This window comes from Danio aesculapii, chromosome 4 (genome assembly GCF_903798145.1).
Source record: "Danio aesculapii chromosome 4, fDanAes4.1, whole genome shotgun sequence".
Lineage (NCBI taxonomy): Eukaryota > Metazoa > Chordata > Actinopteri > Cypriniformes > Danionidae > Danio > Danio aesculapii.
Window position 1 is genome coordinate 19,034,182 of NC_079438.1, and position 11,773 is coordinate 19,045,954.

Below are 11,773 nucleotides of genomic sequence, written 5' to 3' on the forward strand. Positions count from 1 at the left end.
CCAGCTTTGCAATAAAAGCCAGTGTGAAAGGCATGAAAACAGAAGTGGATAATGCGGGCATCGATCCAGCTACCTCTCTCATGCATGCTAAGCAACAGTTCTACCATTTGAGCTAATTCCCCTTTTAACAGTCAAAATTGAACATTTTAGACGTGGTCGATCCAAGACCAACGACGAGATGATCCCAAGGTTTCCATATCCTGGACCTGGCCGAATCCTGAGCAGCTACTGCGATGGTCATGGAAGAGTGGAGAACATGAGACTGATTCCTGTGACGCTCCAGAGACAGACGAGTCTTCGCTGAGGCCAGCTTCCAGCCTCCGCCACTGAGACTGCAGCTCTGCACAAGACGTTTGGCCAGCGGAGAAATTAAAATGGTCGTGCCCAACTGAGCCTGGTTTCTCTCAAGGATTTTTTTTTCTTCACTTCCGCCTTTAGTGAAGTTTTTTTTCCCTCTCCTCTGTCGCCACTGGCTTGCATGGTTCGGGATCTGTAGAGGTGCGCATCGTTGGATTTGCTCTTCAGTGTTTGGACTCTCAGTAGTGATTATTAAACCACACTGAACTGAGCTCAACTGAACTGAACTTAAACACTACAAACTGAATAACACTGTTCCTATTTACTGTGACCTTTTATGTGAAGCTGCTTTGACATAATCTACATTGTATAAGCGCTATACAAATAAAGGTGAATTGAATTGAAGTTTTGTCCGATTTTTGTCTAAAAATATCCTATAGACAATACTCCTACTTTTGTCCAGTTTTGTTTTGTCAGATTTTGTCTATTTTTGCTTAGTTTTGTCTCATTTTGTTTAGTTTTGTCTGTTTTTGTCTATTTTTGTTTAGTTTTGTTTAGTTTGATTTTGCCTATTTTTGTTTATTTTTGTCTAGTTTTGTTTTGTCTAGGTTTGTTTAGTTTTGTCTAGGTTTGTTTTGTTTTGTCTGATTTTGTCTATTTTTGTCTATTTTTGTTTTGTCTAGGTTTGTTTAGTTTTGTCTAGATTTGTTTAGTTTTGTCCGATTTTTGTCTAGTTTTGTTTAGTTTTGTCTAATTTAGTTTTGTCTGATTTTGTCTACTTTTGTCTAGTTTTGTCTGATTTTGTCTACTTTTGTTTTGTCAGATTTTGTCTATTTTTGTCGTTTTGTTTTTTCTGATTTTGTCTACTTTTGTTTTGTCTGATTTTGTCTAGATGCGTTTTGTCTGATTTTGTCTACTTTTGTCTAGTTTTGTTTTGTCTGATTTTGTCTATTTTTGTTTAGTTTTGTTTTGTCTGATTTTGTCTATTTTTGTTTATTTTTGTCTAGTTTTGTTTTGTCTAGGTTTGTTTAGTTTTGTCTAGGTTTGTTTTGTTTTGTCTGATTTTGTCTATTTTTGTTTATTTTTGTCTAGTTTTGTTTTGTCTAGGTTTGTTTAGTTTTGTCTAGATTTGTTTAGTTTTGTCCGATTTTTGTCTAGTTTTGTTTAGTTTTGTCTAATTTTGTTTTGTCTGATTTTGTCTACTTTTGTCTGATTTTGTCTACTTTTGTTTTGTCAGATTTTGTCTATTTTTGTAGTTTTGTTTTGTCAGATTTTGTCTACTGTTGTTTTGTCAATTTTTTTCTACTTTTGTTTTGTCTGATTTTGTCTAGATGCGTTTGTCTGATTTTGTCTACTTTTGTCTAGTTTTGTTTAGTTTTGTCTGATTTAGTTTTGTCTGATTTTGTCTAGTTTTGTTTTGTCTGATTTTGTCTATTTTTGTTTATTTTTGTCTAGTTTTGTTTTGTCTAGGTTTGTTTAGTTTTGTCTAGATTTGTTTAGTTTTGTTCAATTTTTGTCTAGTTTTGTTTAGTTTTGTCTAATTTAGTTTTGTCTGATTTTGTCTAGTTTTGTTCTGATTTGTCTACTTTTGCTTTGTCAGATTTTGTCTATTTTTGTAGTGTTGTTTTGTCAGATTTTGTCTACTTTTGTTTTGTCTGATTTTGTCTAGATGCGTTTTGTCTGATTTTGTCTACTTTTTGTCTAGTTTTGTTTTGTCTGATTTTGTCTAGTTTTGTTTCGTTTTGTCTGATTTTGTCTATTTTTGTCCGATTTTGTCTACTTTTTGTCTAGTCTTGTTTAGTTTTGTCTGATTTGTTTTGTCTGATTTTGTCTACTTTTGTCTAGTTTTGTTTTGTCTGATTTTGTCTATTTTGTTTATTTTTGTCTAGTTTTGTTTTGTCTAGGTTTGTTTAGTTTTGTCTAGATTTGTTTAGTTTTGTCCGATTTTTGTCTAGTTTTGTTTAGTTTTGTCTATTTTTGTTTTGTCCTGATTTTGTCTACTTTTATCTAGTTTTGTTGATTTTGTCTACTTTTGTTTTGTCAGATTTTGTCTATTTTGTCGTTTTGTTTGTCAGATTTTGTCTACTTTTGTTTTGTCAAATTTTTTTCTACTTTTGTTTGTCTGATTTTGTCTAGATGCGTTTTGTCTGATTTTGTCTACTTTTGTCTAGTTTTGTTTTGTCTGATTTTGTCTAGTTTTGTTTAGTTTTGTCTGATTTAGTTTTGTCTGATTTTGTCCACTTTTGTCTAGTTTTGTTTTGTCTGATTTTTGTCTATTTTTGTTTATTTTTGTCTAGTTTTGTTTTGTCTAGGTTTGTTTAGTTTTGTCAAGGTTTGTTTTGTTTTGTCTGATTTTGTCTATTTTTGTTTATTTTTGTTTTGTTTGATTTTGCCTATTTTTGTTTATTTTTGTCTAGTTTTGTTTGTCTAGGTTTGTTTAGTTTTGTCTAGGTTTGTTTTGTTTTGTCTGATTTTGTCTATTTTTGTTTATTTTTGTCTAGTTTTGTTTTGTCTAGGTTTGTTTAGTTTTGTCTAGATTTGTTTAGTTTTGTCCGATTTTTGTCTAGTTTTGTCTAATTTAGTTTTGTCTGATTTTGTCTACTTTTGTCTAGTTTTGTCTGATTTTGTCTACTTTTGTTTTGTCAGATTTTGTCTATTTTTGTCATTTTGTTTTTTCAGATTTTGTCTACTTTTGTTTTGTCTAATTTTGTCTAGATGCGTTTTGTCTGATTTTGTCTACTTTTGTCTAGTTTTGTTTTGTCTGATTTTGTCTATTTTTGTTTAGTTTTGTTTGTTTGATTTTGTCTATTTTTGTTTATTTTTGTCTAGTTTTGTTTTGTCTAGGTTTGTTTAGTTTTGTCTAGGTTTGTTTTGTTTTGTCTGATTTTGTCTATTTTTGTTTATTTTTGTCTAGTTTTGTTTTGTCTAGGTTTGTTTAGTTTTGTCTAGATTTGTTTAGTTTTGTCCGATTTTTGTCTAGTTTTGTTTAGTTTTGTCTAATTTAGTTTTGTCTGATTTTGTCTACTTTTGTCTGATTTTGTCTACTTTTGTTTTGTCAGATTTTGTCTATTTTTGTAGTTTTGTTTTGTCAGATTTTGTCTACTGTTGTTTTGTCAATTTTGTCTACTTTTGTTTGTCTGATTTTGTCTAGATGCGTTTTGTCTGATTTTGTCTACTTTTGTCTAGTTTTGTTTAGTTTTGTCTGATTTAGTTTTGTCTGATTTTGTCTACTTTTGTCTAGTTTGTTTTGTCTGATTTTGTCTATTTTAGTTTTATTTTTATATAGTTTTGTTTTGTCTAGGTTTGTTTAGTTTTGTCTAGATTTGTTTAGTTTTGGTCCGATTTTTGTCTAGTTTGTTTAGTTTTGTCTAATTTTGTTTTGGTCTGATTTTGTCTACTTTTATCTAGTTTTGTCTGATTTTGTCTACCTTTTGTTTTGTCAGATTTTGTATATTTTTGTCGTTTTGTTTTGTCAGATTTTGTCTACTTTTGTTTTGTCAAATTTTTTCTACTTTTGTTTTGTCTGATTTTGTCTAGATGCGTTTTGTCTGATTTTGTCTACTTTTGTCTAGTTTTGTTTTGTCTGATTTTGTCTAGTTTTGTTTAGTTTTGTCTGATTTAGTTTTGTCTGATTTTGTCTAGTTTTGTTTTGTCTGATTTTGTCTATTTTTGTTTATTTTTGTCTAGTTTTGTTTTGTCTAGGTTTGTTTCATTTTGTCTAGATTTGTTTAGTTTTGTCCAATTTTTGTCTAGTTTTGTTTAGTTTTGTCTAATTTTGTTTTGTCTGATTTTGTCTAGTTTTGTCTGATTTTGTCTACTTTTGTTTTGTCAGATTTTGTCTATTTTTGTAGTGTTGTTTTGTCAGATTTTGTCTACTTTTGTTTTGTCTGATTTTGTCTAGATGCGTTTTGTCTGATTTTGTCTACTTTTGTCTAGTTTTGTTTTGTCTGATTTTGTCTAGTTTTGTTTCGTTTTGTTTAGTTTTGTCTGATTTTGTTTATTTTTGTCCGATTTTGTCTACTTTTGTCTAGTTTTGTTTAGTTTTGTCTGATTTAGTTTTGTCTGATTTTGTCTACTTTTGTCTAGTTTTGTTTTGTCTGATTTTGTCTATTTTTGTTTATTTTTGTCTAGTTTTGTTTTGTCTAGGTTTGTTTAGTTTTGTCTAGATTTGTTTAGTTTTGTCCGATTTTTGTCTAGTTTTGTTTAGTTTTGTCTAATTTTGTTTTGTCTGATTTTGTCTACTTTTATCTAGTTTTGTCTGATTTTGTCTACTTTTGTTTTGTCAGATTTTGTATATTTTTGTCGTTTTGTTTTGTCTGATTTTGTCTACTTTTGTTTTGTCAAATTTTTTCTACTTTTGTTTTGTCTGATTTTGTCTAGATGCGTTTTGTCTGATTTTGTCTACTTTTGTCTAGTTTTGTTTTGTCTGATTTTGTCTAGTTTTGTTTAGTTTTGTCTGATTTAGTTTTGTCTGATTTTGTCTAGTTTTGTTTTGTCTGATTTTGTCTATTTTTGTTATTTTTGTCTAGTTTTGTTTTGTCTAGGTTTGTTTAGTTTTGTCTAGATTTGTTTAGTTTTGTCCAATTTTTGTCTAGTTTTGTTTAGTTTTGTCTAATTTTGTTTTGTCTGATTTTGTCTAGTTTTGTCTGATTTTGTCTACTTTTGTTTTGTCAGATTTTGTCTATTTTTGTAGTGTTGTTTTGTCAGATTTTGTCTACTTTTGTTTTGTCTGATTTTGTCTAGATGCGTTTTGTCTGATTTTGTCTACTTTTGTCTAGTTTTGTTTTGTCTGATTTTGTCTAGTTTTGTTTCGTTTTGTTTAGTTTTGTCTGATTTTGTCTATTTTTGTCCGATTTTGTCTACTTTTGTCTAGTCTTGTTTAGTTTTGTCTGATTTAGTTTTGTCTGATTTTGTCTACTTTTGTCTAGTTTTGTTTTGTCTGATTTTGTCTATTTTTGTTTATTTTTGTCTAGTTTTGTTTTGTCTAGGTTTGTTTAGTTTTGTCTAGATTTGTTTAGTTTTGTCAAATTTTTGTCTAGTTTTGTTTAGTTTTGTCTAATTTTGTTTTGTCTGATTTTGTCTACTTTTGTCTAGTTTTGTCTGATTTTGTCTACTTTTGTTTTGTCAGATTTTGTCTATTTTTGTCGTTTTGTTTTGTCAGATTTTGTCTACTTTTGTTTTGTCTACTTTTGTCTAGTTTTGTTTCGTCTGATTTTGTCTAGTTTTGTCTCGTTTTGTTTAATTTTGTCTGATTTTGTCTATTTTTGTCTAGTTTTGTTTTGTCTGATTTTTGTCTATTTTTGTTTATTTTTGTCTAGTTTTGTTTAGTTTTGTCTGATTTTGTCTACTTTTGTCTAGTTTTGTTTTGTCTGATTTTCTCTATTTTTGTTTATTTTTGTCTAGTTTGTTTTGTCAAGGTTTGTTTAGTTTTGTCTAGATTTGTTTAGTTTTGTCCGATTTTTGTCTAGTTTTGTTTATTTTTGTCTAGTTTTGTTTAGTTTTGTCTAGATTTGTTTAGTTTTGTACGATTTTTGTCTAGTTTTGTTTAGTTTTGTCTAGTTTTGTTTTGTCTAGGTTTGTTTAGTTTTGTCTAGATTTGTTTTAGTTTGTCCGATTTTTGTCTAAATATCCTATAGACAATACTCCTACTTTTGTCCAGTTTTGTTTTGTCAGATTTTGTCTATTTTTGCTTAGTTTTGTCTCATTTTGTTTAGTTTTGTCTGATTTTGTCTATTTTAGTTTAGTTTTGTTTTGTTTGATTTTGTCTATTTTTGTTTATTTTTTGTCTAGTTTTGTTTTGTCTAGTTTGTTTAGTTTGTCTAGTTTTGTTTTGTTTTGTCTGATTTTGTCTATTTTTGTTTATTTTTGTCTAGTTTTGTTTTGTGTAGGTTTGTTTAGTTTTGTCTAGATTTGTTTAGTTTTGTCCGATTTTTGTCTAGTTTTGTTTAGTTTTGTTTTGTCTGATTTTGTCTACTTTTCTCTAGTTTTGTCTATTTTTGTCGTTTTGTTTTGTCAGATTTTGTCTACTTTTGTTTTGTCTACTTTTGTCTAGTTTTGTTTTGTCTGATTTTGTCTAGTTTTGTCTCGTTTTGTTTAATTTTGTCTGATTTTGTCTATTTTTGTCTAGTTTTGTTTTGTTTGATTTTGCCTATTTTTGTTTATTTTTGTCTAGTTTTGTTTTGTCTAGGTTTGTTTAGTTTTGTCTAGGTTTGTTTTGTTTTGTCTGATTTTTGTCTATTTTTGTTTATTTTTGTCTAGTTTTGTTTTGTCTAGGTTTGTTTAGTTTTGTCTAGATTTGTTTTGTTTTGTCTGATTTTGTCTACTTTTGTCTGATTTTGTCTACTTTTGTTTTGTCAGATTTTGTAGTGTTGTTTTGTCAGATTTTGTCTACTTTTGTTTTGTCTGATTTTGTCTAGATGCGTTTTGTCTGATTTTGTCTACTTTTGTCTAGTTTTGTTTTGTCTGATTTTGTCTAGTTTTGTTTAGTTTTGTCTGATTTAGTTTTGTCTGATTTTGTCTAGTTTTGTTTTGTCTGATTTTGTCTATTTTTGTTTATTTTTGTCTAGTTTTGTTTTGTCTAGGTTTGTTTCGTTTCGTCTAGGTTTGTTTAGTTTTGTCCAATTTTTGTCTAGTTTTGTTTAGTTTTGTCTAATTTTGTTTTGTCTGATTTTGTCTAGTTTTGTCTGATTTTGTCTACTTTTGTTTTGTCAGATTTTGTCTATTTTTGTAGTGTTGTTTTGTCAGATTTTGTCTAGATGCGTTTTGTCTGATTTTGTCTACTTTTGTCTAGTTTTGTTTTGTCTGATTTTGTCTAGTTTTGTTTCGTTTTGTTTAGTTTTGTCTGATTTTGTCTATTTCTGTCCGATTTTGTCTACTTTTGTCTATTTTGTTTAGTTTTGTCTGATTTAGTTTTGTCTGATTTTGTCTACTTTTGTCTAGTTTTGTTTTGTCTGATTTTGTCTATTTTGTCTAGTTTTGTTTTGTCTAGGTTTGTTTAGTTTTGTCTAGATTTGTTTAGTTTTGTCAAATTTTTGTCTAGTTTTGTTTAGTTTTGTCTAATTTTGTTTTGTCTGATTTTGTCTACTTTTGTCTAGTTTTGTCTGATTTTGTCTACTTTTGTTTTGTCAGATTTTGTCTATTTTTGTTTTGTCTACTTTTGTCTAGTTTTGTTTCGTCTGATTTTGTCTAGTTTTGTCTCGTTTTGTTTAATTTTGTCTGATTTTGTCTATTTTTGTCTAGTTTTGTTTTGTCTGATTTTGTCTACTTTTGTTTTGTCTACTTTTGTCTAGTTTTGTTTTCGTCTGATTTTGTCTAGTTTTGTCTCGTTTTGTTTAATTTTGTCTGATTTTGTCTATTTTTGTCTAGTTTTGTTTTGTCTGATTTTGTCTATTTTTGTTTATTTTTGTCTAGTTTTGTTTAGTTTTGTCTGATTTAGTTTTGTCTGATTTTGTCTACTTTTGTCTAGTTTTGTTTTGTCTGATTTTCTCTATTTTTGTTTATTTTTGTCTAGTTTTGTTTTGTCAAGGTTTGTTTAGTTTTGTCTAGATTTGTTTAGTTTTGTCCGATTTTTGTCTAGTTTTGTTTATTTTTGTCTAGTTTTGTTTAGTTTTGTCTAGATTTGTTTAGTTTTGTACGATTTTGTCTAGTTTTGTTTAGTTTTGTCTAGTTTTGTCTAGGTTTGTTTAGTTTTGTCTAGATTTGTTTAGTTTTGTCCGATTTTTGTCTAAAATATCCTATAGACAATACTCCTACTTTTGTCCAGTTTTGTTTTGTCAGATTTTGTCTATTTTTGCTTAGTTTTGTCTCATTTTGTTTAGTTTTGTCTGATTTTGTCTATTTTAGTTTAGTTTTGTTTGATTTTGTCTATTTTTGTTTATTTTTGTCTAGTTTTGTTTTGTCTAGTTTGTTTAGTTTTGTCTAGGTTTGTTTTGTTTTGTCTAATTTTGTCTATTTTTGTTTATTTTTGTCTAGTTTTGTTTTGTGTAGGTTTGTTTAGTTTTGTCTAGATTTGTTTAGTTTTGTCCGATTTTTGTCTAGTTTTGTTTAGTTTTGTCTAATTTTGTTTTGTCTGATTTTGTCTAGTTTTGTCTGATTTTGTCTACTTTTGTTTTGTCAGATTTTGTCTATTTTTGTCTTTTGTTTTGTCAGATTTTGTCTACTTTTGTTTTGTCTGATTTTGTCTAGATGCGTTTTGTCTGATTTTGTCTACTTTTGTCTAGTTTTGTTTTGTCTGATTTTGTCTAGGTTTGTCTCGTTTTGTTTAGTTTTGTCTGATTTTGTCTATTTTTGTCCGATTTTGTCTACTTTTGTCTAGTTTTGTTTAGTTTAGTTTTGTCTGATTTAGTTTTGTCTGATTTTGTCTACTTTTGTCTAGTTTTGTTTTGTCTGATTTTGTCTATTTTTGTTTATTTTTGTCTAGTTTTGTTTTGTCTAGGTTTGTTTAGTTTTGTCTAGATTTGTTTAGTTTTGTCCGATTTTTGTCTAGTTTTGTTTATTTTTGTCTAGTTTTGTTTTGTCTAGGTTTGTTTAGTTTTGTCTAGATTTGTTTAGTTTTGTCCGATTTTCGTCTAAAAATATCCTATAGACAATACTCCTACTTTTGTCCAGTTTTGTTTTGTCAGATTTCGTCTATTTTTGTTTAGTTTTTTCTTATTTTGTTTAGTTTTGTCTGATTTTGTCTGTTTTTGTTTAGTTTTGTTTTGTTTGATTTTGTCTATTTTTGTTTATTTTTGTCTAGTTTTGTTTTGTCTAGGTTTGTTTAGTTTTGTCTAGGTTTGTTTTGTCTGATTTTGTCTATTTTTGTTTATTTTGTCTAGTTTTGTTTTGTCTAGTTTTGTTTAGTTTTGTCTAGATTTGTTTAGTTTTGTCCGATTTTTGTCTAGTTTTGTTTAGTTTTGTCTAATTTTGTTTTGTCTGATTTTGTCTAGTTTTGTCTGATTTTGTCTACTTTTGTTTTGTCAGATTTTGTCTATTTTTGTAGTTTTGTTTTGTCAAATTTTGTCTACTTTTGTTTTGTCTACTTTTGTCTAGTTTTGTTTCGTCTGATTTTGTCTAGTTTTGTCTCGTTTTGTTTAATTTTGTCTGATTTTGTCTATTTTTGTCTAGTTTTGTTTTGTCTGATTTTGTCTATTTTTGTTTATTTTTGTCTAGTTTTGTTTAGTTTTGTCTGATTTAGTTTTGTCTGATTTTGTCTACTTTTGTCTAGTTTTGTTTTGTCTGATTTTCTCTATTTTTGTTTATTTTTGTCTAGTTTTGTTTTGTCAAGGTTTGTTTAGTTTTGTCTAGATTTGTTTAGTTTTGTCTGATTTTGTCTAGTTTTGTTTATTTTTGTCTAGTTTTGTTTTGTCTAGGTTTGTTTAGTTTTGTCTAGATTTGTTTAGTTTTGTCCGATTTTTGTCTAGTTTTGTTTAGTTTTGTCTAATTTTGTTTTGTCTGATTTTGTCTACTTTTATCTAGTTTTGTCTGATTTTGTCTACTTTTGTTTTGTCAAATTTTTTCTACTTTTGTTTTGTCTGATTTTGTCTAGATGCGTTTTGTCTGATTTTGTCTACTTTTGTCTAGTTTTGTTTTGTCTGATTTTGTCTAGTTTTGTTTAGTTTTTGTCTGATTTAGTTTTGTCTGATTTTGTCCACTTTTGTCCAGTTTTGTTTTGTCTGATTTTGTCTATTTTTGTTTATTTTTGTCTAGTTTTGTTTTGTCTAGGTTTGTTTAGTTTTGTCTAGATTTGTTTAGTTTTGTCAGATTTTTGTCTAGTTTTGTTTATTTTTGTCTAGTTTTGTTTTGTCTAGGTTTGTTTAGTTTTGTCTAGGTTTGTTTTGTTTTGTCTGATTTTGTCTATTTTTGTTTATTTTTGTCTAGTTTTGTTTTGTCTAGGTTTGTTTAGTTTTGTCTAGATTTGTTTAGTTTTGTCAGATTTTTGTCTAGTTTTGTTTAGTTTTGTCTAATTTAGTTTTGTCTGATTTTGTCTACTTTGTCTAGTTTTGTCTGATTTTGTCTACTTTTGTCTAGTTTTGTCTGATTTTGTCTACTTTTGTTTTGTCAGATTTTGTCTATTTTTGTCATTTTGTTTTTTCAGATTTTGTCTACTTTTGTTTTGTCTGATTTTGTCTAGATGCGTTTTGTCTGATTTTGTCTACTTTTGTCTAGTTTTGTTTTGTCTGATTTTGTCTATTTTTGTTTAGTTTTGTTTTGTTTGATTATGTCTATTTTTGTTTATTTTTGTCTAGTTTTGTTTTGTCTAGGTTTGTTTAGTTTTGTCTAGGTTTGTTTTGTTTTGTCTGATTTTGTCTATTTTTGTTTATTTTTGTCTAGTTTTGTTTTGTCTAGGTTTGTTTAGTTTTGTCTAGATTTGTTTAGTTTTGTCCGATTTTTGTCTAGTTTTGTTTAGTTTTGTCTAATTTAGTTTTGTCTGATTTTGTCTACTTTTGTCTGATTTTGTCTACTTTTGTTTTGTCAGATTTTGTCTATTTTTGTAGTTTTGTTTTGTCAGATTTTGTCTACTGTTGTTTTGTCAATTTTTTTCTACTTTTGTTTTGTCTGATTTTGTCTAGATGCGTTTTGTCTGATTTTGTCTACTTTTGTCTAGTTTTGTTTAGTTTTGTCTGATTTAGTTTTGTCTGATTTTGTCTAGTTTTGTTTTGTCTAATTTTGTCTATTTTTGTTTATTTTTGTCTAGTTTTGTTTTGTCTAGGTTTGTTTAGTTTTTTCTAGATGTGTTTAGTTTTGTTCAATTTTTGTCTAGTTTTGTTTAGTTTTGTCTAATTTTGTTTTGTCAGATTTTGTCTATTTTTGTAGTGTTGTTTTGTCAGATTTTGTCTACTTTTGTTTTGTCTGATTTTGTCTAGATGCGTTATGTCTGATTTTGTCTACTTTTGTCTAGTTTTGTTTTGTCTGATTTTGTCTAGTTTTGTTTCGTTTTGTTTAGTTTTGTCTGATTTTGTCTATTTTTGTCCGATTTTGTCTATTTTTGTCTAGTTTTGTTTAGTTTTGTCTGATTTAGTTTTGTCTGATTTTGTCTACTTTTGTCTAGTTTTGTTTTGTCTGATTTTGTCTATTTTAGTTTATTTTTGTCTAGTTTTGTTTTGTCTAGGTTTGTTTAGTTTTGTCTAGATTTGTTTAGTTTTGTCCGATTTTTGTCTAGTTTTGTTTAGTTTTGTCTAATTTTGTTTTGTCTGATTTTGTCTACTTTTGTTTTGTCAGATTTTGTCTATTTTTGTCGTTTTGTTTTGTCAGATTTTGTCTACTTTTGTTTTGTCAAATTTTTTCTACTTTTGTTTTGTCTGATTTTGTCTAGATGCGTTTTGTCTGATTTTGTCTACTTTTGTCTAGTTTTGTTTTGTCTGATTTTGTCTAGTTTTGTTTATTTTTGTCTAGTTTTGTTTTGTCTAGGTTTGTTTAGTTTTGTCTAGATTTTTTTAGTTTTGTCCGATTTTGTCTAGTTTTGTTTATTTTTGTCTAGTTTTGTTTTGTCTAGGTT